This window comes from Mycteria americana, chromosome 2, assembly GCF_035582795.1.
Source record: "Mycteria americana isolate JAX WOST 10 ecotype Jacksonville Zoo and Gardens chromosome 2, USCA_MyAme_1.0, whole genome shotgun sequence".
NCBI classification, from domain to species: Eukaryota; Metazoa; Chordata; class Aves; order Ciconiiformes; family Ciconiidae; genus Mycteria; species Mycteria americana.
In genome coordinates this window covers 84,593,982-84,619,348 of record NC_134366.1, presented here as the reverse complement: position 1 = coordinate 84,619,348, position 25,367 = coordinate 84,593,982, and the positions used below count along the sequence as shown (strand labels likewise).

Here is a 25,367-nt window from a genome sequence, read left to right as displayed (position 1 = left end):
AGTGTACCTTTGGGATGCTGCAGTTTTTATTAGGTTGGAAGGGGCAAAGGAAAAAAAGTCAATGTATTTCAGTTATAATTCTAAAATGTGTTTTTGCTTCTGTTGCTCTCGTGAAATAAAAATATCTGCAACATTTCTTTTTTCATTATCTTAACTTAACAATTATTCAGTCAGGGTTTAAACCTGAGGGTAGCTAAAATACATGTGAAACAGTGTTGGGAGGAATTATTGTTGCCACTTAACTTCCAGCTCTTTTCATGCATCAGGAAATTATGTACATGCACATCTCAAAAGTTCTCTTGCCTAGGACAGGCGCCTATGTTTGAAAGTTATTTCACATTTTTGGCTCTGCATAAAAAGTAGTGGTATAACTAAAGAAATGATCAAAGGTGTCAAAACTCTTGTTCATCTCAATTTAAAAATAGAGTATTATGAATTCTGCTACATAAATAGAAATTACAGAGCAGAATTTCTCAATATCATCAGGGGATTTACTTGATCACAAAAAGCATAAAAATGCATGGCTTTATCTAAATATTAGTGTTCAACTTGTATGCTTACAGCAGTTGAGAAAATATCTAAATCTTTAAGGTTCTGTATCTTGTTTTATGCCTGCATGTGCTTTTAAGGAAAAGAGAAGCATTGGTCATGGTGTACATTAAGGAGAAGTGACAGTGTTAGTCTCTTGAGTAGAACTCCCAAGCCAAATAAGTCCAGGATTGCTATAGGAGTGTTGATCCTATAACTGAGATGTTCTAGATCAAGGACTGCCATTGGTTCCAAAATTGTCACAGCCAAGGAAGGAAAGTAGTCTTCTGTGCACAGATGGAGAAAGTAGGGGGTTGGGCTACTGCCAGAACAACTTGAGGCTTCAAGGACAACCCAAGCAGGTGATACTGCTTCCTTATTGCTCCTGTAGCAGAGTGACTGTGATTACTGAGAAAGTAGTGGCTGCTACACTGGCAATATAAGGGAACTTGAGGACTGGAGAGAGGAAAATGCATCCAGGGAAGGGACTATATTGTCAGGTGTTGGGTAATAAGGGTCCAAGTATGCCAAGCTTACAAATTCCCTTCCCAGAGGTCACAGAATCACAGAATCATATAGGTTGGAAAAGACCTTTAAGATCATCGAGTCCAACCATAAACCTAACACTGCCAAAAACCACCACTACACCATGTCTCTAAGTACCTCATCCAAACGTCCTTTAAATACCTCCAGGGATGGCGACTCAACCACTTCCCTGGGCAGCCTGTTCCAATGCTTGATAACCCTCTCGGTGAAGAAAAATTTCCTAATATCCAGTCTAAACCTCCCCTGGCATGACTTGAGGCCATTTCCTCTTGTCCTATCACTTGTTACCTGGGAGAAGAGACCGACCCCCACCTCTCTACAACCTCCTTTCAGGTAGTTGTAGAGAGCGATGAGGTCTCCCCTCAGCCTCCTTTTCTCCAGGCTTTTTCTCCAGGTCCTTGAGAGAGAGGCTGGGGACAGGGTTGAGGGCTTGCAAGGAGGTGAGGGAGGTTTCAAGATACATAAGCTGGAGGTACTGAGGGAGAGGAGTCAGAGTACGAAAGCTGGAGAAGGGGGCATTGGGGTAAAACATGCTTTTGTGTTCAAAGAAAGTCTGTCGGTGGCAGTGTCTGCAAGGGGCAGCAGAAAGGTGAGGTGGGCCGGGCAGCCAAGTTTCTGTGGGATTTGTGGGAAGACTGCGATGACATAGAGGAGGTTGGGGTAGCCCATTATCTTCAAAAAGCAGTTTCAAAAGAGAAGGCTGTAGACTGCAGTCCTGCTCCAGCAACACCACCTCCTCCAGAGAAAGTCATAGGAACATAGTGACTAACAGGATAATCCAGGTATTTGCTGTTTCTGTCAACAACACAGTAACATTGTGTATCCATCTGTGGGCCTGATAATGTTATAAACTTTCTAACCAAGTTCGTATGTCCAATGAAGAGACTGCATAACCCCTTTCCTTTGACTGTATTAGTCTGCCTGAGCTGTTGAACAACAAACATGGAGTCTGCCTGAGCTGTTTGAACAACAAGCATGGATGTGATTTTGGTGGGCTGGACTATGGGTTCTTCAGCACACATTTAAATGCAGAAGATCATGTATCTAATTTCATTAAACAAGACTCTTAAGTTACAGAGCATCTGTCTTGCAAGATATGCGTTCCCTTTAAAATTACTGTGCTATGTAATGCTTTGCTTTAAGTTGTGTGGTTGCGGACTTAGCATCATTAGTTGCTTTGGAGGGAGTAGAATTAGCCTCCAAGTCTGCCTGAGGCTGATTTAATCAAATGGCACTTCAAACCTCCAGGCAGAAGAATTGACTCCCTTTCGTAGCCAGTGTGTTCTCTTGAAATGTACAGGTCATCTTCCAGTTGTCATGCAGTACTGTCACTTGGTTTATAGAAGGTAAACCACATATACCCATCAGAAACTAAATTAGCAATAATCCTCAAAGGCAGCTGAGTACCAGCTTGTACTTTTTTTGCGAGAAGATGGTGGCATATGTTCAAGAGCCTGTTTTTAGAAAATAATAAATTGATTGAGCTACTCATGCATAATGGAACCTAATTTTTCACCCATTGTCCTTGACAGAAAGAGTTCTGTTGTCTTTACTGGGTTGGATGTCACAAGCCTAAAGCAAGAGATTCTCATCTACATCAGTACAATCGATTCATTCAGAAGTAAGACTCTACGTTATAGTACCTCAGTGTGAAGAGACTGAGACAAGTCATGTCATTGATTTTTTTTTTTAATGGAGAAGTAATAACTGTAGGTCAATATATTTGGGCAATGGATGAGCTGACTTCTTACTGAAAGAAACTACTTAGGAATAAAAACCTGAGGCTTATTGAGTTGATGAATCTGCAACCTCTTTATTATTTCCAGAGGAAAATATGGGCTCCCAGCAGCTGCATTAAATGTTCTGCTATGCAGTGATTTGTCAGTGCTGTGACAATTCCTTAACTCTTTAGGGATCATCAGATACAATATGTATTTCATCATTGTACACAATCTACATCAAAAAGGAAATTGTGTTATTACGATGCATCGAGCATACCCAATTTGAGACAAAACAAATTATTCTGAACATACTTGCTTCCACTTGTAATGTATTTTTACAGCTGCCTCTGGCTGTAAACTGAAAAGTGTCATTAAGAGAAAATGGAAGAAACTGTTCAGTTCTAACCAAATTCTCTCATTTAAACTATTTGTTCCAAGAACAGAGGGAAGGCTTGTGATATGTTGTTGAACTGAAAAAAATACTCACCTTGCCAAGATTCCTTAAATAAATAATAAACTGTAAATATATTCAGACATATACTGCTTGGCATAAAAACAAAGAAAACTGGAGCATGGAACAGATACAAGCCAAAGCTATGAACAGATGCAAAACAGCAGAAATCACAACTGATATCTAAAATGCAGATTGCCAGAGATAATATTTAGATATTTTAGAGCTTCTTTTTCAATGTTGTATAGTACTTGGAGCTAATAGTATCCCTCATTGGTCTCAGAGAATCTGAAATATTAATGAAAATAAGTGTACTACAGGTCCTGTGGCAGTAGTGTAAATTCTGCAAATCCCATAGCATGTTAACAGGAAGATGTACCCAGAAGAAATTATTATGATTGTCAAAATGTCATAATGGAGTTTAAAATTTATCGTCTGTAAGTGGAGGTACATCAGGCTTGAAAAGGTAAGGTTTGTTTGGACTGAGACCTTAACAGCTCAGTTATCTAATATTTTCAATATTAAAAGATTGTTGCAGCCTTTTCTAAATGTATTCACATGGCAGGCTCTGGTCAGCAAGGGATAAAAGCTCATCCCAAAAGATCAGTTCCTCAAATGTCTCAAATTTACTGAGACAGGGGATCTTAATTGTTGTTTCTAACTTCCTGCCTGGACTCCTGAGATATGTGGCAGTCTGTCAAATGACTAAACAAATGCTACAGTTTGGCTCATGTTGTCACCGTAACATCCAAAACCACTAGGAATTTCTAGAGCCTCGTGGAATGGAGAAAAATCCTGTGCTGATATCTCCTTGCCAAACACTTAGGTCTAGTGATCCTTCTGCCTGGGCTGAAACTCCCTTCTAAGGCTGGGGAACAAGAGTATGACTGAGAATTCACACTATCATCCATTAAACATGGAAAGGTCCATCGTCCTGTCCTTTGTATTCACCAGTTTCTGAGCAGAGGTGATAGAAATGACGCTATACCTGACTGTTTTCTTCACTCTCACCAACAGCTTCAAAATAAAGCTTTTAAGACCAATTATTGACATTTTAAAAGCAAGTCTTACTGTTACCATCTTTGGTAGCTAGTCCTTCTCTTAAACTGTAGTTGTCCATACCATACTTCTAAAGGTTCAGGGTTGAAACCTGATTGCAATGGAGTTTTGCAGTGAGGGAGGAGGTTATATCTCTGCGCTACAAGGAGTAACCTCTGAGGGGCTGAAAGGAGAAGATAGCTGCTTTTCATACACCCTGACAACTCTTCACAAGTAGTATCAAGTCCACTTTTGTGTAGGGCTGTGAAAGAAGGACATGTACCTTCCACCATTAGAAGACAGCAGTGCTGCATGTGTTCATGGTTCTGCACTTTTGAAAAGACTGGGATTTTTCCCATATGAGAAAGAATGACAAACTTCTGATAAATCAAGCCTAAATAGGGGCATAAGAGCCTAGTGACTAGACTTCTCTCAAACTGATACCTGAAGAAAAGCACCATGTTATGATTAAACTATCTGAGGCATGAATTGCTGTAAAAGGCAGCCTTTGGCAAGTCATCAAAGCTGTTCCTCTGCTTTCTTTGCATTTCTAAGGATGTAGCTGTAATGATGAGGAATGGAGATTCTGAAGGCTCACTTTCCCTCTGCATATTCCCCTTGCAGCTCTGAAAGCTGGCAGTAAAATACTCTCTGTTAACATCTCACTCTTCATCAGTTCCACTAATGAACAGACTGTCTACTTCGCAAATAATGGCCACTTAAGAATCAATTGATTGTGCTTCATAGTGAAGCGTTGTGCTACTGAAATTCTACCAGCCAGATTTTTGGCAGCTCTAGTCTGCAAATCTAGATATCTTTGCAGGTCTTTCTTGACGGTTCAGAGCACCTTAGTGAAAGGTAACAAGCTCTTAAGTAGTCTTTAAATGTCACACCTCTGTAACAGGAAGATAGAAGCCCAATGAAGCTGAATATAGATCTGTCAGTTTACCACAAGAAATAGCTTCTGTTAAGATTTATCTTTGCTGTTAAGACCCAGCTCAGCTATAGACTACAATATTTCTTACCCACAAATTAACACAACGGGTTCAAATTCAGCTGAATCTGTGTGCTGATATATTTGAATACACCCTCTGTACATCTGTTAAGAACCTATTTTCTTGTTTTTAGTAGAATTAAAATCAGGTTATCATGTTTCATTTTTGAGTATGTTTGCCTTTATATGTGTATGATAGGTAGATCTTAAAAAGCTCTTCCAAAATTACTTCACTAACAAAAGATGAATGCATGATGATCCTAACAAATCAGTAAATGCTACACAGTTAATGTCCTGTAACTGTGAACCCCCACGTCTTCAGTTCAAAAAGAGTTGGTATTAATACATGAAGTTAATCCATAGTGAGAAGACAATGCAAAGACTGTGAGATTAGTGACCTAGCATACCTAATATCAATTGAAGGAACTGTTAGTGTTAATTCTAATGAAAATATATTTTCAAATGCTGAAGGATATTATATCAAGGAAAGTGATGAACCCTCTAGTTTAATATTAAATACCACTTCAGTTAAATGCTCAAGTGGTGGCAATAACGCAGAAGATAAGAGTTGGAAAAAGAAGGTGAGCAATGGCGTATACTGCAAACTAGATTAAACTCTACTGAAGATTTATGGCTTTCATTAAATATTATTTCTCAAGGATAGAGGCACCCAGTCGCATGGTAAGAGGGGAAGCAGTGACTTTCAGGACTCTGCTATAGGCTGTGCATGTGGCAACACCCAGTGCATAAATGTTTTCTCTGAGTTTTTCCACTGGATGTACATCTCTCATTAATCCAGGTAATCTGTGTCATAAACCCACAGATATTAATAAATCAGAAAGTTATGGTGGTCCTTGTCATTATCAGCTTCTAGCTGTCTGCCTGCTCAGGCTCCAAAAGCACAGACAAGTAGATCAGAAAAATATTCTGTAGGAAACCTAGGTGTTTGATAGCTGAAACTGACTTGAACTAAAATCAGTTAAAGTCTCCAAATCATAATCCTTCGGCACTCTAAATCACATAGTCATAGCCAACAGGTATAGCATTTGGGCTACTTTATAACTTCAAAAATCTGTAAATTTACTCTGGCTTGCCTACATATTCATGTCCCATGTAAACCTTAGCATTTGACAAGGTCTGACAACTGTTGATCCAAATGTTTAATCTCAGCCTAGTATCTGTTTTTGTTTTGTAGGGCTAAAACTTGTACATGTAAATAAATGTAGCTTATAACTGTCTGACACCAACTACCTAGGAATGCTAGGTGGTTGGGGTTTTTTTCATTTTAAAAGACCTTACATTGTTCAAGGAAAGCTTTGTATCAAATCTTCAGGAAACAGAACTTTCATTATTCTTCTTTCCAGTATATTCTTACTTGTGGAGCAGGATGACAGGTAGCACAGGGGAGAGGAAAATACTTTCTACTCAAACTTCAAACACCACTCTGAACGCTAAGCTATGAGAATTTTCTTCAAACATCTACAAAATTTGGGCTAGCCAATTATCTAATGCGTTTCAAAATAATTGCCTAGCTATGGCTTAATCATGCTGAGCTGAGACACCAAGTATCCCATCCCTCTCAGAATGGATAAGGAATATATTTTGGAATTTTTCAAGCCTGTGAAGCAGATTTTGGCATATCAGGAAAACACAAAGCTTCTCTCATGATGAATAAAAATGAAACTGGATAGTCACGGAGCAGTTCTGGAATGCAGCTGTGTCTGGGAAGGTATAAAACCAGAAAGGCTGCGTTGTGGGGGAAAGAAATGATGTCCAGTAAGATGGACATAACTTTAAAATCTGGGTGATCAAAGGTAAAAAATGGTATTGATTCTCCAAGTTAGTGCTACATATTTACCTTGAATAGATGTTCTAGGTGAACCTCAGTAAATTCAGGTTAGGGATTAGTCTAAATAGAGAACTGAAGACCCAGCCTGTAGTTCACCTTTCAGTCTCTGCAAAAGGTGTGTTATCTCTTGGGTGCATTGTAATGACCTGTTAGTAACCATGAAGCTCTAGGAGCAAACGCTGCCTTTACTAACCATGGATGCTATCAGCTTTGTTCCTGTGCATCTTCATTGCACTGCAGCATGGGTGATTCCAACTACTTCTTTTCCTCCTGGCAGTCAAAATTAATCTGGCTGCTGTTGAGAAACTGTGGTGATGGTTGTGAACTCTCATTGAGGCCAACATTTGCTGGAGTTTAGTCTACCAGCTAAATCCTCTTGCCTGCATAATAGTTTGAATCTGTATACCTGTTCACATGGCAACATAGGTTAGTTCACAAAAGCTAATTATTTCAGGTTCAGTGGCTGCAAGGTGTCAACTGTCATTCAGGTCTATGGATTATTTACTCCTTATCATATAGGTCAAAAAGCAGGCGGGGAGATTAAAATGAATCCATCAGCAACTGAATTGATAAGTTCTTCTGAAGTGTCACCCAGAAGCTACAATTAAATCTATGAAATTTTAATCTTGCTGTGAGACTCCTGTCCTTTGCATGTTATTCCTGCACCAAAGACATCACTGGAGTTGCGACAGCCTTCGCACAAGTCACTCGCCCGGTGGCTGCTGAGGCTCAGTGCAGGCTGCCCAAATCTCCAATGGATTTTGTGGCAACAAGCTGGTCAACAAAGTTTGCAGCTGAAGTGCCCACATTTCCTAAACTGGCTGGCTTAGAATCATCTCAGCAAACAGAAATAGAGGCTGCTCTTAAAAAAAGAAGGGTTTTTTTGTATATGTGTGTTTTGTTTTTTTGGGTTTTGGGTTTTTTTTTTTGTAACAGCTTAAATTAACAGGCCTTGTTTTGAAAAGAATATAAGCTCTGTGTTTTCTGTCCACAGGGATCACAGTTGCACTGCTGGCCACAGCCCTAACTGTGAAATGCGAGGCCATAGCCGAAGCATCCTGGTATTTTACTTTCTGGCTGCCACTTCAGCCCAGTGCTGCAGACCTACAGCACGTCCCAGGGGGAGGAGAACATCCATAGCAGGACAGGGCCCACTTGTCTCCATCTGGCGTTGTTCTGGATGTGCACCCTTGTCTCGCGCCTGTTACAGGCTGGCAAATACAGGTCTAGCTAACACGCCACAAACTGCAGTGCTCGACAACACCTGTTAAACGGCTTTTCCAAGCCTGTTTTCTTTAGGTTCTCAGTTAAATATAAAACTGTTCCTCCTTTGTATCAGTCCGTCAGAGCAGTTGTCGTTTAATGCTCTAGCTCTAGCCGGACATAAGGCATAGCGTTACGAATTACACAGTACCATCGCTTTTCTTTTCCCTGGCTGAGCTATGCTCTGGGAACTCCTCCAGGCACTCATCCAGGAGGGACCAGCAGCAGCACGGAGGTGGCTGTGCCGTTGGTCGGACTTCCCGAGGCAGGGAAGGGCCCTGCAGGCAGCAGCAGGCTCTGCCTCCCCACCATGGCAGGACCTGGGCTGCGGCTGCTGGGCAGGAGCCAGGTGAGAAGTAGCCGGGAGAGGCCTCGGTGGGGGCCTCACCTCGTGCTTGGGAGCTGCCTCGGAGCCCCAGCCCCGGTCTTGTCCCAGCCACCGGCCTCTCCGACCACCCAGCCTGCCCCAGCACCCGCCGTGCTGTCACCTTGCCTGGACATCACCAGCCCACGGCCCCATGGGCCCCTCATCTCGTAAAGGCCAACGTGAGGGTTGTGCGAGAAGAGGTGCTGAACTTCATCTCACTGGAAGGGATTTTAAGGAGAAAGAAGCTCTCCTTTTATCTGGCACCTGCTGCTCTCGGCAGATGGGAGTCTGGTAAATCTTTCTAAGCAAGTCAGCTGTCCTAGCTCACCATTTTTTCTCCTCTCCTGTCTGGGTAATACTCACAAGGCCCATAATACGCCACTCGTTGTTCCACTGGAAAACAATTACACTCGATGGCTGCAGTCGGCTGCTTTGTTTCCCCACTTTCTCAGAGTGGGAACGAGGGTGATTTCTCCTTATGGATCAGGGAGAAACCGGCTAGAATCAGGGGGAAAATGCCATCCTAACTTCTTTCCATGCCAGCCTGGGGAGGAGGGGGGACTCGCCTCCAGCACGTCTGGGTTGCTGCTCTAACTTCCCACGTGGGAAGCACGTGAGTTTCTTGATCTGGAAGAGGTGTCTGACACACGAGTTTATGGCTGTGATCTTTAAATTGCAATGGGAGAACTGGTTCCTGTTGTGTTTCCTTATCAATGACTTCGATGCGTGACCATTGCCTGGACATGTGAGTTGCCTTTTCAAATGAATTGCGGTCAATGAACACACACAAGTGGACAACTGAAAAAAAAAGAAAATTAATTTTTCAACTTCTGGCCAAAGGAGTATGGGAATACTGTGACTGATGCATGCCGATGCAGAATAAACAGCCTGTTTCCCTGCAGTGGAGGAAAAAGGTCAGTAATGACACTTCGGAAATGAAGTGCTGTCAGCCCCGGTTACAACTTTGCAGGTCTTCCTAAAGTTTCAGACTCAAATTTCCAGATACGATTGCCCCTTTGACACGATGAGCTTGCGTTTCAGGATGCCCAAACTGCTGGAAAGTAATTGTTCTGCTTTCAAACTCTATCACCCCTGAACTGGCTGTGAACAAAAGCACTTTAATAAAACCTATGCTGTTAGTATTTGGTATCATCAGGTAGCTCAAATGAGAAAACAAGCAGAGGATGGCTATTAAACAGCTACTACTTTGCAGGGCAATATTGAGAAATATTCTGAGATTAGATTCTAACGTCTGGTTTGTGTTCCGCTATGAGAAAAAGATGCCTGATTGACTAACTTTTTTGTTGCTTTCTTCCTGTAAGTTTTGAGGCTCTCTTAAAAGACTGATTTTTCAAGCCTAGTGATCAGAAAGTCAAGCATAATTTCCCATAGCAAATAAGCGGTAAAACTGATGGATCCCATTTCTGATGTTCCAGTAAGTGTTCTTTGGAAAACCTCGTGGTTTTTTTCTTAAGTCTCCTAAAAAAATTTTGTAAAAGAGCCACTTGAAGAAACAGATCTGTTGGAGCTGTTCCTCAAAGGAGTATTGCATGTTGAAAGTTGGCTTTATAAATAGTGTTATGAATGCTTGTAATACTTCAGTCTGGCTGAACAAAATGAACCTCTGCAAAGAGATCACAAGTGTGCACTAATGTTATTTTTGTCATTTGTTGACAGTTTATTTTGCTTTTAAAACTGTGAACATAGTTAGGATCATCGCACTACCACAATGACATTGTCTATGAGACAATTCTAGAACTTCCAACGTCTATTACTGATAAGCCTCCAAGCTTCTGCTATGACACTTTGCTGGTCAGAGCTGTGTTAAATTGCATGCTTCTCCACTTTTGCTTATTACATTAAATGGTTGTGGAATCTACGATGTTTTCTCTTGGGCCTGAAATGTATTTTGGGGTGCTGCTGCTGGAGGAAAGGTTGGGAAGTAGGAAAGCAGGAAGCAAAAGGGGATAAATTAAATATATCTTTTTCTTTACTGGAATTTATAATGACTACACAAGGATTATTTTGCTTTCCTTTATTAAGCACTTTTATACAGCTGACACAGATTTAACTACAGTAAATAGATATATACTTTTTTACATAAACATACAATTTTAAGTGACCAAATAAATGGAGAGGCAGGGAGAAGGCTTAATCAAAGCTGTAAAAATGAAAAGAGTGTGTGTGCAATTTATTTTTCTTCATTTTTAGGTAGTTATTCTTTGATATGGTTATTATTATTCTAAATTGTACTGGGAAATTCAATTACTTCTACCTATGATCATGAAAATCCATTAGTAGTATAATGTACCAGGAGCCTTAAAAATTGCTTTTCTGCTTAGCTGTTAAATATGGTTGAAATGAGTTACCTTTATAATCATAATGCATGATCTCAGATTATCCAAGAAGGCAAGATATGGTGAATTGAAGTCAGGGGATGGGAGGAGACTGATTCTTTAAGTAAATGGACTTCAACCTTTGCTAGTGGTTTGTACAACTACATGTAGAAAAACTGTTGACTGTACAGCCTCTATTAACATTATATAGTTACTACTGTTCATAGAAAAAATTACTATCATCATGTGTACAGCTAATGTGTAGTTATTCTACAGCCTTTTTTTGATGATGCTGAAATATGAAAATCTAGAGAAAGAGGATGACTTGATGATAAAAACATGCATCCCATTTACTGAAACTTTGGGAAAACAATGTCCCATGTCCTTTATTACCACCATTTGATCTTTACTGGATTGCATATAACAGATTTTTTAAAGGTACACATGCTTCTGTCAACCAGCCTGGAGTCTTTTGTAATCTTCTTCCCTAGTCTTCTGTCCTTTTTCAGTTACATTTTAAAAAGAGAGGAATCAGCTACCATATCATTTTAAACAGTTTGTAAATACCTGTTCTAATGGTTTTAAACTGAAGTTAGCTCAGTAACAGCCTTTATTTATTCCTATATGCTAGGTCAGGAATAAAATTTTCTTTTTTATGCAGTCCTTTTACCATCTAAAGCTAAACTGACCCTACATGGTACTACAAGTCTTACGTTTCAGTCTGATTTCTTTAATTACTTTCACTCATCAAAACGTACCTTTAATAAAGTGTATCATATCGAAGATGAGCACATCAGTCTAGACTGTTTACAAAGCATCTTAACTAGCAAACTTGGTGGTGAAGGATGACTTCAGGCTGAATATATCACAGCCAACAAAGACTCTCAAAGGACTCTACAGTTCCACTTTCCCAACCGTGGCAGCAGAGCACCTTATTCCCCTAAGCCCTTTTAGGCATTTGCAGAGACTGAAGGACATGAGCAGCAATATGAATAGCAATAACTTCATTCACAGCTGATTCCAGTCACTGCTAATGGGAAGTTGGACATGATAAAGCATTAGCAACTTTCATCTATTAGTATACTTAGTGTTTCATTCAGAATCTTTGTTTGGGGAGGGAAAATGTGCTGGAAATTTTCTAGCATTTGCTCATTTGGCTTGCTACACATGCAACTGTGTGATTCACACTCATATTGCTTGCAAACAGAAGTGTCATTTAAGTGTACGTCTCATCTGTTTGCAAATGTGACCCTTAGCTATGAGTTTACTCGCAGGTTAATGCCACACTGATGTTAATAGAAAATGTTCATGCAGCCCAAAGCTGAGCTTTTCAGGCCAAGACAAAATAGCAGCTGTTCGTGTTTGGAGGGTTGTCTTTGCAACCAAAACAAACAAGAGGTTTTCTCTCTCATACTTACATATTAAGAAGTGGCAATATTTATATAACATCAGGCACTCTTAACATAAGTTAAGCGTAACAGAAAAAAGATTGTCAATTCAAATCCAATTCATCCTTATTTATAGTTCTTAAAACACCCTGGTCACATCCTACTTTCAGTAGGACCACAGGCTGCTTGTGCACTTGTTTAGAATATGAAAAAGGGAGTTGCAGTGAAAAAAATCTGTCAGTTGCACTTCTTCCTATTTGCTGCTCATTTTGGAATCCATCTATCTACAGTAAGGCAAGAAGGAAAAGGCTTTTTTTGTTAAAGAGGCTGCTAAATGCCCCTCTGGAGATTCTCATTCTGCAGCAGAGTTCCTATAAGGTGTTGGGAGATTTCCTCAAGAATAAGGTTTTCATGAATATTCACTAATAGCGTGTTGCCTATATTCTACAAGCCTAAACTGATCTAACTACATTAATGCTAACCTGAGATTCTCCAGAATTAGGAAGCTTTTGAGCAAACCAAAATCACATTTTGCATAATGCAAGTGTTCATACTAGTACTGGGAGTATAGTTCCTCAGCTGGAAAGCAGTTGCAATTGATCATAGACTCCACCTACAGTGCATGTTAAATACATAAAATGTACAAATAGTCTAACAAATTAGGTTTTTCACTGACAGTTATAAAACATCCCCAATGCTTTTAATAAGTATTATTCTATCCAGTTATTTCTGGGTGTTCTACATCAACACTGATGCTCAAGGGGGGACCTCACAGAATATCCTGTTTTCAATACTAAAATCATATAGTTCACTTATTATCAAAGCTATTCAACAAAGAACTTGCGGATATCCTCCCCGTATAAAGGAGTGATCCTGATGTGAGCAACAAGATGTTGGCTGAAATGTTGCACAAATGCTGATATCAGAACGTTCTTTAACATCTGATTGTGCACAGCATTGAGGATACCAAGAGTTTCTTATTTCAAGATATTATCCACCTACTGTAACTCAAATTTTTGAACTGCTACCCCTCCCCTGGAATATTTATTAAATTTTTGTGGTGCATTAGCTAGAAAGTATGATTTATTCTAATTTCCCTTAGAGTATTTACCTTTAAGTTTATATTCATTAGAAAACTGTATTTTTCTTAATACTAGTCTCTTTTGTACAACGAACTTTTGTAAAAGCACTACTTGAAACAGAAGATAATTGGAAATAGATCAGAAAGTAAAAGTAACACAAAGACTGCCAAATATTATTTCTATTATGTGCTACTAGGATCTCAACATCTTAAAACCCACCTTCTTTAATAATGCATGAAAGTATTTCCTTTTTTTTTTTTTCTTTTCCTTTGAATTCAGGTGTGAAGTCTGCTAAATTAAAAAAGAATTTGTGAAAAAAATATATCAGGGATAAGAACCTTTCACTCCCATTGAATCTTCAAGGATGATACATTAAAATACCATGCTGAGTGAGCCCCTTAATCTTTAATTTTTCTTCAGAGGGATTCTTCTTCAACTTTCCCACTAAGCAACCTTGATTTTTTCCTAGTTTTCGCTGTTATTTTCAAGAAAATGTAAATGTAGACATATTGTATGCTGGATGTGTCGCGTTATATAACTTATGCTATGTACTTGGACATCCTGACATTTGTTTTGCAAATATATGTAGAACAGAGAGCTCATTTGTTAGATATGATTGCATGTACCTCTGTATAAAAGAAAGCTAGGGTTGTTGGCATTAAGAAGAGAAGACTGAGAAGTGACATAACAACTGTCAAAGAGACAGGTCAAACTGGAAAAATATGTTCTGCATATCCACAAAAGCTAGGAAAGGATAAATGGATCTAAATTGTGGCAAGGGAGACCTGGATTAAACATTTTTCTAAAAGTGGTATATAGAAACACTGAAATAACTGGCTGGGGAGCTTTTGAAGTTTCCCACATGGAAACCCCAGGGTGCAAGAGGGCCTCACAGGTTTGGCATGGCATCAATCTAAGTAGTCCTGCAGAGGCAGGAGCAGGGACTGGGCAACAGTTCGAGGATGCATTTGGCCCTGTGGTTCCAGGTTACTCCAGAGTGCTGTCAAGGACGAGGTCTCTAAAGCACTGGGATTCCCTGGTTTTGCCAACACACCCCGTGGCTGGGGAGGTTGTATGCTATTTGTGGCAGCCACAACACTGGAATAACTGAGTCAGAGAAGAAGTTACTCCATGTCTGAAAGGAACTATACCCCAAGTATTTCTATCAATAGCCCAGGCTTCTGTCCTGGTTTCAGCTGAGATAGAGTTAATTTTCTTTATAGTGGCTGGTATGGGGCTATGTTTTGGATTTGTGCTGAAAACAGTGTTGATAATACAGAGATCTTTTAGTTGTTGCTGCACTAGTCAAGGACTTGTCAGCTTCCCATGCTCTGCCAGGTGCAGTTTCCCAGGTGCAAGTTGGGAGGGGGCACATCCAGGATAGTTGATCCAATCTGACCAAAGGGCTATTCCATACTATATGACGTCATGCTCAGTATATAAAGCTGGGGAAGAAGAAGGAAGGGGGGGATGTTCAGAGTGATGGCGTTTGTCTTCCCAAGTAACCGTTACTTGTGATGGAGCCCTGCTTTCCTGGAGATGGCTGAACACCTGCCTGCCCATGGGAAGTAGTCAATGAATTCCTTGCTTTGCTTTGCTTGCGTGCGTGGCTTTTGCTTTCCCTATTAAACTGTCTTTATCTCAACCCACAAGTTTTCCCACTTTTACTCTTCTGATTCTCTCCCCCATCCCACCAGGGGGGAGTGAGCGAGAGGCTGTGTGGTGCTTAGTTGCTGGCTGGGCTTAAACCACGACAGCTTCTTTCACAATACCCTAAGCAAAACCTTAGTAAAATTTTGTTTCAAGTGAAAATTGAACACACATGTCAATTCAGAGCATGTAGTCAGCTCTGTGAAAACCAAAGACAGGCACACAATTTGAAGATTCAGCTTTTCTGTTATGTATGTTATACCAGCTTTGCTTAAATAAATGAAAAAAACAAACAAGAAAAAAATTTTTAGCTGTTTTTAGCACTGTATTCTTTAAATGTGTACCAGTTTTTTAAATGTTAAAATTACCCTCCACACTGTGCAGCTTTTCTAATTTACTTCTTTTTATTTATGTATATTAACTACAATCTCAGGTTCACTTTTTTTACCCAGCTTGTAAAGTGAAAGAGCATATTGACTTAAATCTCTAGTCATGGCCAGGTTGAGTGGAGAGCCAAGAAGCATTATTGATTGTGACTTTGTTGGCTAGAACTAAGATTTGGTGCAGAATATTAGCAACTGGAAAGCTTAACTTCTGAGATTAACTTCACCATTGCAGTAGCTGTGTGTATGTTACCATGGAAGCATACTTGAGAGGGAAAACTCAGCTGCAGAGAGGGAATTAACTCTCTCAATATAGATGGAAATAACTTTTACAATGCTAACCTTCTTCTTATATAAAACTCTTTGCAAGACTGTAAATCCAGACCAATAACCAATTCATGATTAGCCCCAGTAGCAGGATAAAGTGGCAATAATCCACCAGCTGTCTATAGAATTGAGCTCATTCTATAAAATGGATCCCAGGCAAAGGCTCACATTTAGGCCAAATAGGAAAAACTGCTCTAACAGAAAGGTGTAATGTCAAATCACATACAAAACCCAACATGAAATGCCAGTATAATTGGCAAAGTATTCAGTGCAGGGGCGGGTGGACAACATATGTACGAGAGCAGGAAAAGGTGTGTTTTTCATTTGATTCCATCTCTTCATGATTTCATCATAAAGCAGTCAGCTTTAATCTTGGAAGTGTATATTTCTGTAGTGTCTTAATGTTCTGGGGACCTAATACTTGAGTTAAATTAAGTTTAAGCTGAAAATGGCCAGAGTATTATATAGCTAAAGGTGCAGAACTACACTTGGCGTATTTTCTTCAGAAACACAGTAAGAGTTAGGCTTCTAGGTACTTTGAGATAACTCTGCTGCCAGTTTAAGGGAACTTTGAAAATGGACCTAAGTCTCTAAAAGGTTAAGACACACCTATAATACCACTCCATAAAAATGTTGCTGAAAAAGACAATTTTGAGTGGTGCTGCTGTATCACATTTCTCATGTATCATTTAGAAAATTTACTCATATTCACTTATCTTTGGAACGTGTTGAGTCTCTCTCCTATAGCATTGCTATCTTAGCTGGTAGACCAGGCCTCTGCTAATCTCTCAATATGTCATCCATTCTCTGAGCACTTAGTCATGAGGCTTGAAAATGACCCTTACTTATTGGAAACAATTTACTCTTTTACAGTGTTCTCCAATACAGTCCTGTTGTTAGGAGGGTGCAAAGGCAGTCCGTTTGTGATTTACTACGTATATTAACCTACAGAATGTGTTGAACATGTTTTAATTCTATTTACTGTTCCAGTGTTGATCTAGCTTCTTGTATTCTTCTCTTTTGTCCCCAGTTTCTGGCTGGTGACTGAATTCCTTTTAACTTCAGTGAGATGAAGGTTAAGACTGTATGTCAGGGCTGAAATCCAACTAAAAGCTGAAGAATTTAGGGGAAAGGACTGAAGTGTAATACTTGATTTCCATCAAAAAATCCAGAGTATATGTTGTATCAGCCTCTGCTAATGGAGAGAGAGCTACGTTCCCCAGTAAATCCAGCCACATATCCTATAAAAAAAAGATTTTTTTTCTCTTGTCTATAACTTATACTACAATGTGTTTTCTTGCCTGATGTCAAAGCAAAACAGAGCACCCTGTCTTTGCAGAGTGCAAGCAGGGGGTTCTTGTGGCTCACAGCATTATCTGCTCCCTAGGAACTGAAAATAAACTTTCTAGCTTACTGGTGGCTGGGGCTGGCATAGCTTAATTAAATCACAGGTCATAAATAGATGTACTGGAGGTCATCTAGAGCAACCTCCTGCTCAAAGCCAGGACTACTGCTGACTCTGGGTCAGCTGTGGCTACGTCTAGCCAGGTCTGCAAAACCTCGAACAAAGGAGATGCCACAGTCTCTCTGCATAACCTGTTCTTGTGCTGCACTACTCTATTAGTGAAAAAGTTTTTCCAAATCTGAACCTCTGAAGGAACAGTTTGTGACCACTGCTTCCTGTTGTATCATTTGGCACTACCAAGAGTCGTTTGGCCCCATAATCTTGGTACTGCTCTTTAAGTAGCTGTACATGCCTCAGTCTCTTCTCAACAAATTTAGCCAGTCCCGCTCCCTCCACCTGTCCCTACAGGGCACCTGCCCACAGCCTCTGTCCGTCATGGTTGTTCTCTGCAGGACCTTTTCCCCTTTCTCCACATCCCTTTCCAACTGGGAGGTGCAGGACTGGATTCAGTATTCTAGAGCAGCCTCACCAGTGCTGAGCAGAGCAGGGATAATAGCTTTCCTCAGTGTGCTGGCCATCTTTCTCCTAATGCAGCCCAGTGTTTGGCTTACCTAATTTGAAATGAGAGCTTAATTTAATAAACAGTAGATTGAATAGATTCAGCAGAAATTGGGTATGGATAACAAGAAAAGAACTCTCAGCAGCTGAGTGAACAATAACTGGGATGTCAGTTTGGGGACAAGAGATGGGTTTGGCAGGAGTTTCTGCAAGATGAAGGAAGAGTGGCATTAGTGGTCAGAAGGTTACAGGGACAGGGAAGAGTGGCAGCTGTGGTTAGAAGGTTACAGGGACAGGGATACAGAAGTGAGGAGACTGAGGAATTCAGTAAGATAGGTTATTAGTGCTCCTTCAGTCAAAATTTGCACAAGGCTGCTATTTAACTTTGAAGACTTCTGTTCATACCATGAAAGTGCAAACAAAAGAAACTAGATTAGCCAAAGCATTCTTACATTGACAAGTCAGTACAGGAGGTTCAGCTTTTTTTACCTGAAGACAAATCACTGCAATAAATGCCTTTAATATTATGTCATTCTGTAAGGCCACCAACTGCATGATAAGCTGGTTTTAGGCAGGTCTCCATTTCGACATCTGCTATTTCTGCATTCTCCTGTGAAGTGTTTCTGGAAACGATGGTGAAATCAAATTGGAATCGAGTCATGTAAATCTGTAGGAAGAGGGGTAGGTCAAAGGCAGACAGTGAAGGTGCTGGTGCAGGAGCGTGTGATGTTATAGTTGTGGTCTTGGTGACATCTCTCCAGGTCATGTGTTTCTCATACCAGGGAGTCTTGATATATGTGATGAACTGTTTATGATGTAAGATCACACATCTGAGTTAGAAATCTCTGGGTTTTTTTCACTTGGTACTGAGAGATTCCACTCTCACTGGTAATGACAGATGAGAAATTACAGTTCTGATAAGGAAACTCTTTGTTTCTTGCAAGCTGAGGGCTGCAAAGCAAGAGTGAGGCATAATGTGTTGCTTTATGTAAAACTAACATCATATATAAAAAGATCTGCTCCCCCTCTCTTTTTTCCCTTTTGCATTTCTATCTAAACAAATACGAAATAAGCAACGTACAGACTAATAGCAGTCAAGAAAAGGGGAGGGGGACAAATTTGAACCCTTGAGATTTGGATGTGGGATGATTGCTCATCTATGGTTCCTGTTTAGCATTATGCCTGAGGTTTGTGTCGGGCAGAAAGCCACTCAGGTCAGTGGGAAATTAGGTCTGTGGCATCTCAAAAGCCAGGTCTAGTTGTCTTAATATGGACATTCAATGTTAAATCACTGAAATTGCACAGGCAAATGGTTATTTTTCTTCACTTTCTTTTTCAGTAGCCAAACTACTCTTTTTTTCACTTGAAAGCTAGTAAGATGACCTTTTAAAACTGACCACTTCAAAACAGAGAAAACAGAAATATGGTACAGTCTTGAGTGCTCTTTTTATAACTGAAGAAATTATTGTTCTTTTTCTTAGACAACAGAGCAAATTAGTGGCAGATTCAAGACAAAACCCAAACACCTAACTATACTGACTCTTTCTTATTGTTTCCATAGACAACACAGGTATTAGTAGGGTGCATGTGTTCTGTTTAACCGTACTGAAGGGTCAAGGGTTCTTCTACCAGACAAGCATAGAAGATGGTCTCTGGATTATACTTCCCCATGCACCTATACTCTTTTGACAGATCCATATTTATAGAACTAGTTATCCCATAGGAGAAAAACATTTGAACAGGCAGTTCTTGACACCATGAGTAGCCTGGTCCCACTGAATGATGCAACCAGTGAGGGAGTTGCTAACACAAAAGTGTTTCCTTTTTTGCTTTGTTGTTGTTGTTATTGTACTAGTCTCTTCACCCACCTGAAGCCTCCTGAATATTAATCAGGTGCTTTTGCTTGATAACTCAGTGTGTTGAGCTGTTTGAGCTGCATACAGAGCACGATTAATCTCCACTCACATCTAGCCAAGAGCTGCAGTTAATAGTGACTGTGGCATTGAGCTTATTAATTCGTGTTTACAAAATGTGAACCAAATAGCTAGATGTTTCTACCAAATCTCATACTTTGGAGCTAAAGAGTTATCCTATACTGACAACAGCTGGAGTCATTCAGGTGGAGATGCTTTATTTTGCTTCCTCTTATTGAGATTTTTTTTTCTTTTGGTAGTCTAAATTTTCATCATGATCAAGACCTCTGTATGCAAAATACCATCCAAATAAATAAAAGCCAGTTGAAAATTCATGTGTAGAGACTAAGACAAGATAACAGATAAACACGTTGAAGAAGGTCACTCAGGAAAAGTGAGACAATAGCAGACAAGGCAACAGCTTCATCCCCACTTGCGTATGGAAGGGCCACTGCTTCCGAGGGGAATTATGAGGCAGGATTTGAGTTAGGCCAGTGAGGCGGGATTAGAGGCTTAGGGAGCTCCTTCTCCTCCATGGGGCCAGTGGAGAGCACTAGGAGACAGAAGATTCAAAATGAAGCAGATTTGGTGACAACAACCTTCCTGGTGGAACAGAAGACTGGGTGATTTTTAATCTTTTTCTGTCCAGCAAGACTATATAGCATTGTATCCACTTAAGATAGCCTGTCTTTGGGCTGTCATATAAAGTATAACAGAGTGTTTATCTAGGTCAGATCTTATGAAGTTCAATAGTTCTTTTTCAATAGAAGAAGAACACATAAGTGGATAGTAATGCATCATTACTGAAAATGAAGCAAGAGCAAGGATAAAAATGAATATATAGAAGAACAGGAACAGCAAGTGGGTTTTGTCTAAATGGCACAGACTGAGGGTATGTTGTAATGAGTTGTAATTCAGCAGAGGCTTTCTGCAAGTGAAACAGCACTCAGTCCTTTACAGTCTCATATTCTCTTCTTTTCCAGAGAGTAATATGGATGGTAGTGTTCCAGGACAGGATCTCATCTGTACTTTCACAAGGATTACGGGCTGTGTGCAGAGGCATGGAAATACATGTCTGAGCAGTGCTGACAAACCACACACCGTATCTAATACTGTAAATGTTGTATAAAGTTCAAATTGATTTTGGTACTTCCAGTTTTCAGGAGTTTGTGCTAACTGAATTAATTTGAAAGGGAAGCTCCTTTTTACCTTGATATAGCTTGCTGAGGAGGCACTGAGGATGAGATTTGGGCAAAGAAGCAAAGCCTATTAAAAATCATTAAAATGAACAGACTTGATGAGGAACATATTGCTTCTGTGAGATGATGAGAATTCACTGTGTGGGAAGAAGTCTGTGATAAAGCAGTAACTAACGTGTTCTTAAATGGGAGATCAGGAGTCTGCCTAGTGGAACAGGCAATCAGCAAAAATCGGCTATTAATCTTTGAAACTTATCTCAATTGGAGAACAATTTTCCGTACGTGAAAATGCTCCTCTACATACCCTGTCGAGGTAGAAGTTAAAACCTTCACTCCTCGCTATTATAGAGAACACTGTAAGTTTCTCACCTTGCTTCCTAACTGAGAGCTCTATCTGAGGGAGAATTTACCAGGGAGGAGCAGTCGGGCAAAGGAATCCATTCTGTAATGGATCCTGCTGCACAGCAGAGTCCTTTTGCCTTCTGCTTACTCATCAGAGTGCTCTAACAAGAAAAAGATACGTGTCCCTCAGGCTGCATCTGCTTGAGAAGGAAGGTCAGGTTAGTTCAAGACCTGGGATTTGACCATGGCCAGTTCTTGTTGGAGCTATGCCAGGAGAAAGAGCTGCTCTCTCTGCTGCTTCTCAGCAGCCCTTGCCCATGCTTTGTTGCAGGTATGTCTGTGCCCTGCCTTTGCATTGCTGACCCAGACTTTGTCTTGCCGTCTTAATTTCCCAGTCTGCCTTGAGAACTCATGGCTGCAGCCTCACCTGGCGATTGCTGGACTGTGACCAACCCCGGGCCCCAGCGCTGGTACCAGCCCTCCTTCAGCTTGGCTTACTGGGGCGTGGTGGGGCCGCGCCTCACAGGAGAGGCGAGAGGAGAGCACGGTCCTGCTGGCTTGTGGGCACCCGCTGCCCCACCTGGCCTGTGCCCAGTGGCTCGCACTGACCCCTGACACCTGCCTGTTAGCAGAGTTGTTTGTGTGAGCCTGTCCTAACCCATCTAAGCAAAAACCAGCAGGGTTGGTTCAAATGGGAGGTCTCTGGTGATTTGGTTCTTCCTGACTGGGCCACTTTAGTGGAGCGATGAGCTCAACCCGTGGAGAGCAATGGTCTCTCAGGTGGGGAAACTGGTGAGCGGCTGGTGGCACGCTAGGGTCAAAGCTGTGTTCACTGGCACATCCTTGCTGAGAAGAGGATGTATCTACACTGTTATCCCCAAACTGGCAGAAAGTGTCTTCTCAACTGCTGCCTAACCCAGGGAACCCAAAGCCAGCTGGATAGGGGTGTTCCCCAGGTACCAAAGTCCTTGTAAGCATGTCCAGAGCTGCCCCACTGAGAGTCACTTGATGCTCTCAAGATTTAGTCCTAGGTGTACAGGTCCTAGTACAAGTCCTAGATGTTCCTCTGCATCTCCCCTCAGGGCCCCTGTCTGGACATTATTTTTACTATGTCTAAGATACCAGCTGGAATACACAGCTCATGAAATGCAGCTGTGGCTAGTTCCTTTTAAAACCACAGGCACTGATGCCTTTGTTAAGCATAACACAGACACCAGAGCATCAGGCCACAGGGTTCAAACTTGCCTGTATCCCAGGGATGAATTTCCATTCCTGACCCCCAAAAAAGTTATATACAAAGAGTGGGTAACTGTGGCTCGTTGTATTACTTACCTTTGAGTATTAAGACAAAGTTACCTTTTTGCTGCCACCTTACTATACCAAATAAGACTTGCTCTTCAGTCTTGCAGATCTGAAAGCACGCTTTGTTTCCTGATATTGTGAAAGAGTTTCAGAGGCTCTCAAACAGGAATGGCCAGAGTGCTTATTCTCACTGACAGAAACAAGATATGAAGTATGAGATTTTGGTCTATATACCCAAAGGAGTGTGTGTGAACTGACCTTCTCTACAAACATTCTGCAGCAGGGTTTGCGATGTACCATTTACTGGTGCACAGCAAAACCAACTATTTACATTTAACTTCTTTTCACAATAGAGATGTAACAGTGCTCCAGTGGATATTCTGAAAGAAACGTGCTGAGAACTTTTATTTTTTCAGGAGTAAGACTCATGTGCTACTTCATTTTGAATATCTAATCAAAATAGTCTCCTCCCACCTTATTCCATTTCACTGTCTCTCAAATAATTTGCATTGTTTCACATTCCACCACTGACTTTCAAGCCAAGTTTCGTAATCAAATTCAAGCCAGAATGAAATATTTCTCCAGATAAATAGCAGGAATTCAAAACACGTCTGCTTAGTTGCACCAGTACTGCACCCCATCATAGGTGTAACTACTATGTATAGATATTCTTCAGTAAGATGAGAAGTCTAAAGTGAGTAAAGCAAAATCATTTTCAACTGTCTGCAGAACCGCATGCAGTTTTTTAGCTATTGCATCACTAACACATAAGCTATCAATAGAGCTACCTCAGTGGAGATAAAACATAACAAAGCCAGTCAGGTTTGTGGAAATTCTGTGCATACATAGTTGGAAGGGTCTGCATTATTAACTCCTACTGTCTTTCATTCTTTGGCATACAATTTATGTAACTAGAGTACAAATAAATTATTTTTTGTTAATATTCATCATGGGCTGTTTTCAGCTGCTGTGTACAAAAGAACACTTGCAAACATATTAGCTTCCTTCAGGTTTTTCTAAAGTGTCCTTAACTCTTCAGGTAGTAAACAAGATTATTTTCTTTACACTCCAGTGGATGAGATACTGCTTTGTGATGGCTGGCCAATCTACAAGGGGATAAACAACGTAACAGAGCTCACCTTCAGCTCATTGGTGTAAATGTTGAGTGCATTGCTATAGCAACAACCCAAAATGAAGAATTCACTAGTTCCTCCCACTGGCATCTCCTAAATTACTCAGTGTTTTGGAGGGGAAAGAGATTGATTGGGTTGTTCTTGTTCAGCAGCAGGCTCAAAAAAAATGCCCCCCTTGATATGATCCAAGATGGACTTGGGCATGTTAGCGCTACCAGACTTCAAACTCGGACACCTGCAAAAGCAATTGAAAGCCCTGTGACTCTGCTGAGCCACCACCTGATCCCAGAGAAACCTAAGGGCTGTTAAAGCCTGTATTTTGTAAATGCCTAAATAAATGAAGATTTGCAGCCCTGCAGAAAAGGATGTAGCTTCCCCATTGGCACTGCCCAGGGTGGTGGGGGAGCTCTGGGTCACAGGAGTTATTTATGTGACAGCATTGATGCAAATCCACTTTTTCCCCCTGCCTAGCACAGCGGCCCCTCCTGCTTCTGAGGATGCCCCAGATGCCTTTATGCAGAAGTGCTGTAGGGAGTTGACCACTGCTCTCTGGGGAGCTCATCTGCTTGGCTCACTGGAATAATTAAATATCTGAGGTGGTTTGACTGTACTGCTGAACACAATTTTCTCAGTCTAGCATACTCCCTTAGTGTGATGTTTGGAGATCTCCATCAAAATGAGACGAAATTGAAAAACACAAGTGTCTGCTGATTAATCAATCACATCTTTTTCCTCAGTTCTATTTAAAATGCCCATCAGCAAGAAGGCACCTAATGTGGAAAGGGGGGGGGGGGGGGGGGGTCAGAATTGTTAATCTAGAAAGAAATCAGACCTCTCCAGCTCAGAATTAATACTAAAAGTCAGTACTTCTGATTGAATTGTGTCATACCTCTGATCTTGTATCAGGAACTTGGATGCCAGGCTCTTGAACAAATCTTGCCTTTGCAGATGCCTTTGCTAGTTGAAGACGTTACCCCCTTTCACGATCCATGACTTCAAGGTGAAATCTAAATCAATAGAGGTAATAGTGGACATCAGCTTTTGAAAGAAATATATTCTTCCAAGTTTAATTTAGTGTAGAAGCACTGACCTCAAAAGAATGACTGCAGCAGGAAAGCAGAAATCCATGTTTGACTAAGCCTTGGAGAGTAGCAGACTGTTAAGTACAAGGCTGCTAAGAGTTATACAGACTGTTGCAAGTATATGTAGCGTCTGCAGTTGATTTGTAAGGAGGCTGTGGCAGCAGGGAGCAAGGTTTTCGATTTCAAAATATGAGGCTCTGTACTTCAGGGGACACCAGGGCCAGACTCTATTTCCTGTTCTGTTAGTTGCCTAATGTTTAGATCAAATGAGGCACGTGTTAGATCTGAGCTTTCCACACTTTCTCATGCACTCCTCTGAAATAATAGCAGTTCTTGCACTGGCAGAGACATTGGCACTTTAACCTGCGTCAAGATTCTTCCACCAGCAGAGAGATACTTAATGTTATTGGCGTGTTCAGTGATGCTGTGATAACGAGGTTGCAGCACAGCAGCTAAAGGAAGAGACCAGAAGGTGCTTCATTTGTTGTATTTTTTTTTGTGAATGGGAAA

At 40.8% G+C, this 25,367-nt stretch overlaps 1 long non-coding RNA gene across 2 annotated transcripts in view; it reads right to left on the bottom strand.

The window, feature by feature from the left end:
* The window catches only part of LOC142406699 (uncharacterized), a 35,806-nt gene extending 10,861 nt beyond the window's left edge, over window positions 1–24,945 (bottom strand). Inside the window, exons 1-3 of one of the 2 annotated variants that reach the window (XR_012774669.1) lie at window positions 24,866–24,945; window positions 24,665–24,782; window positions 22,800–22,832 (exon numbers count right to left, since the gene is read on the bottom strand). This is a non-coding gene — a long non-coding RNA (uncharacterized LOC142406699). Of the gene's footprint in view, window positions 1–22,799; window positions 22,833–24,664; window positions 24,783–24,865 lie in introns of those variants that run through there. The other variant, XR_012774668.1, reaches the window with a different exon arrangement.
* Window positions 24,946–25,367: the final 422 nt, after the last annotated feature.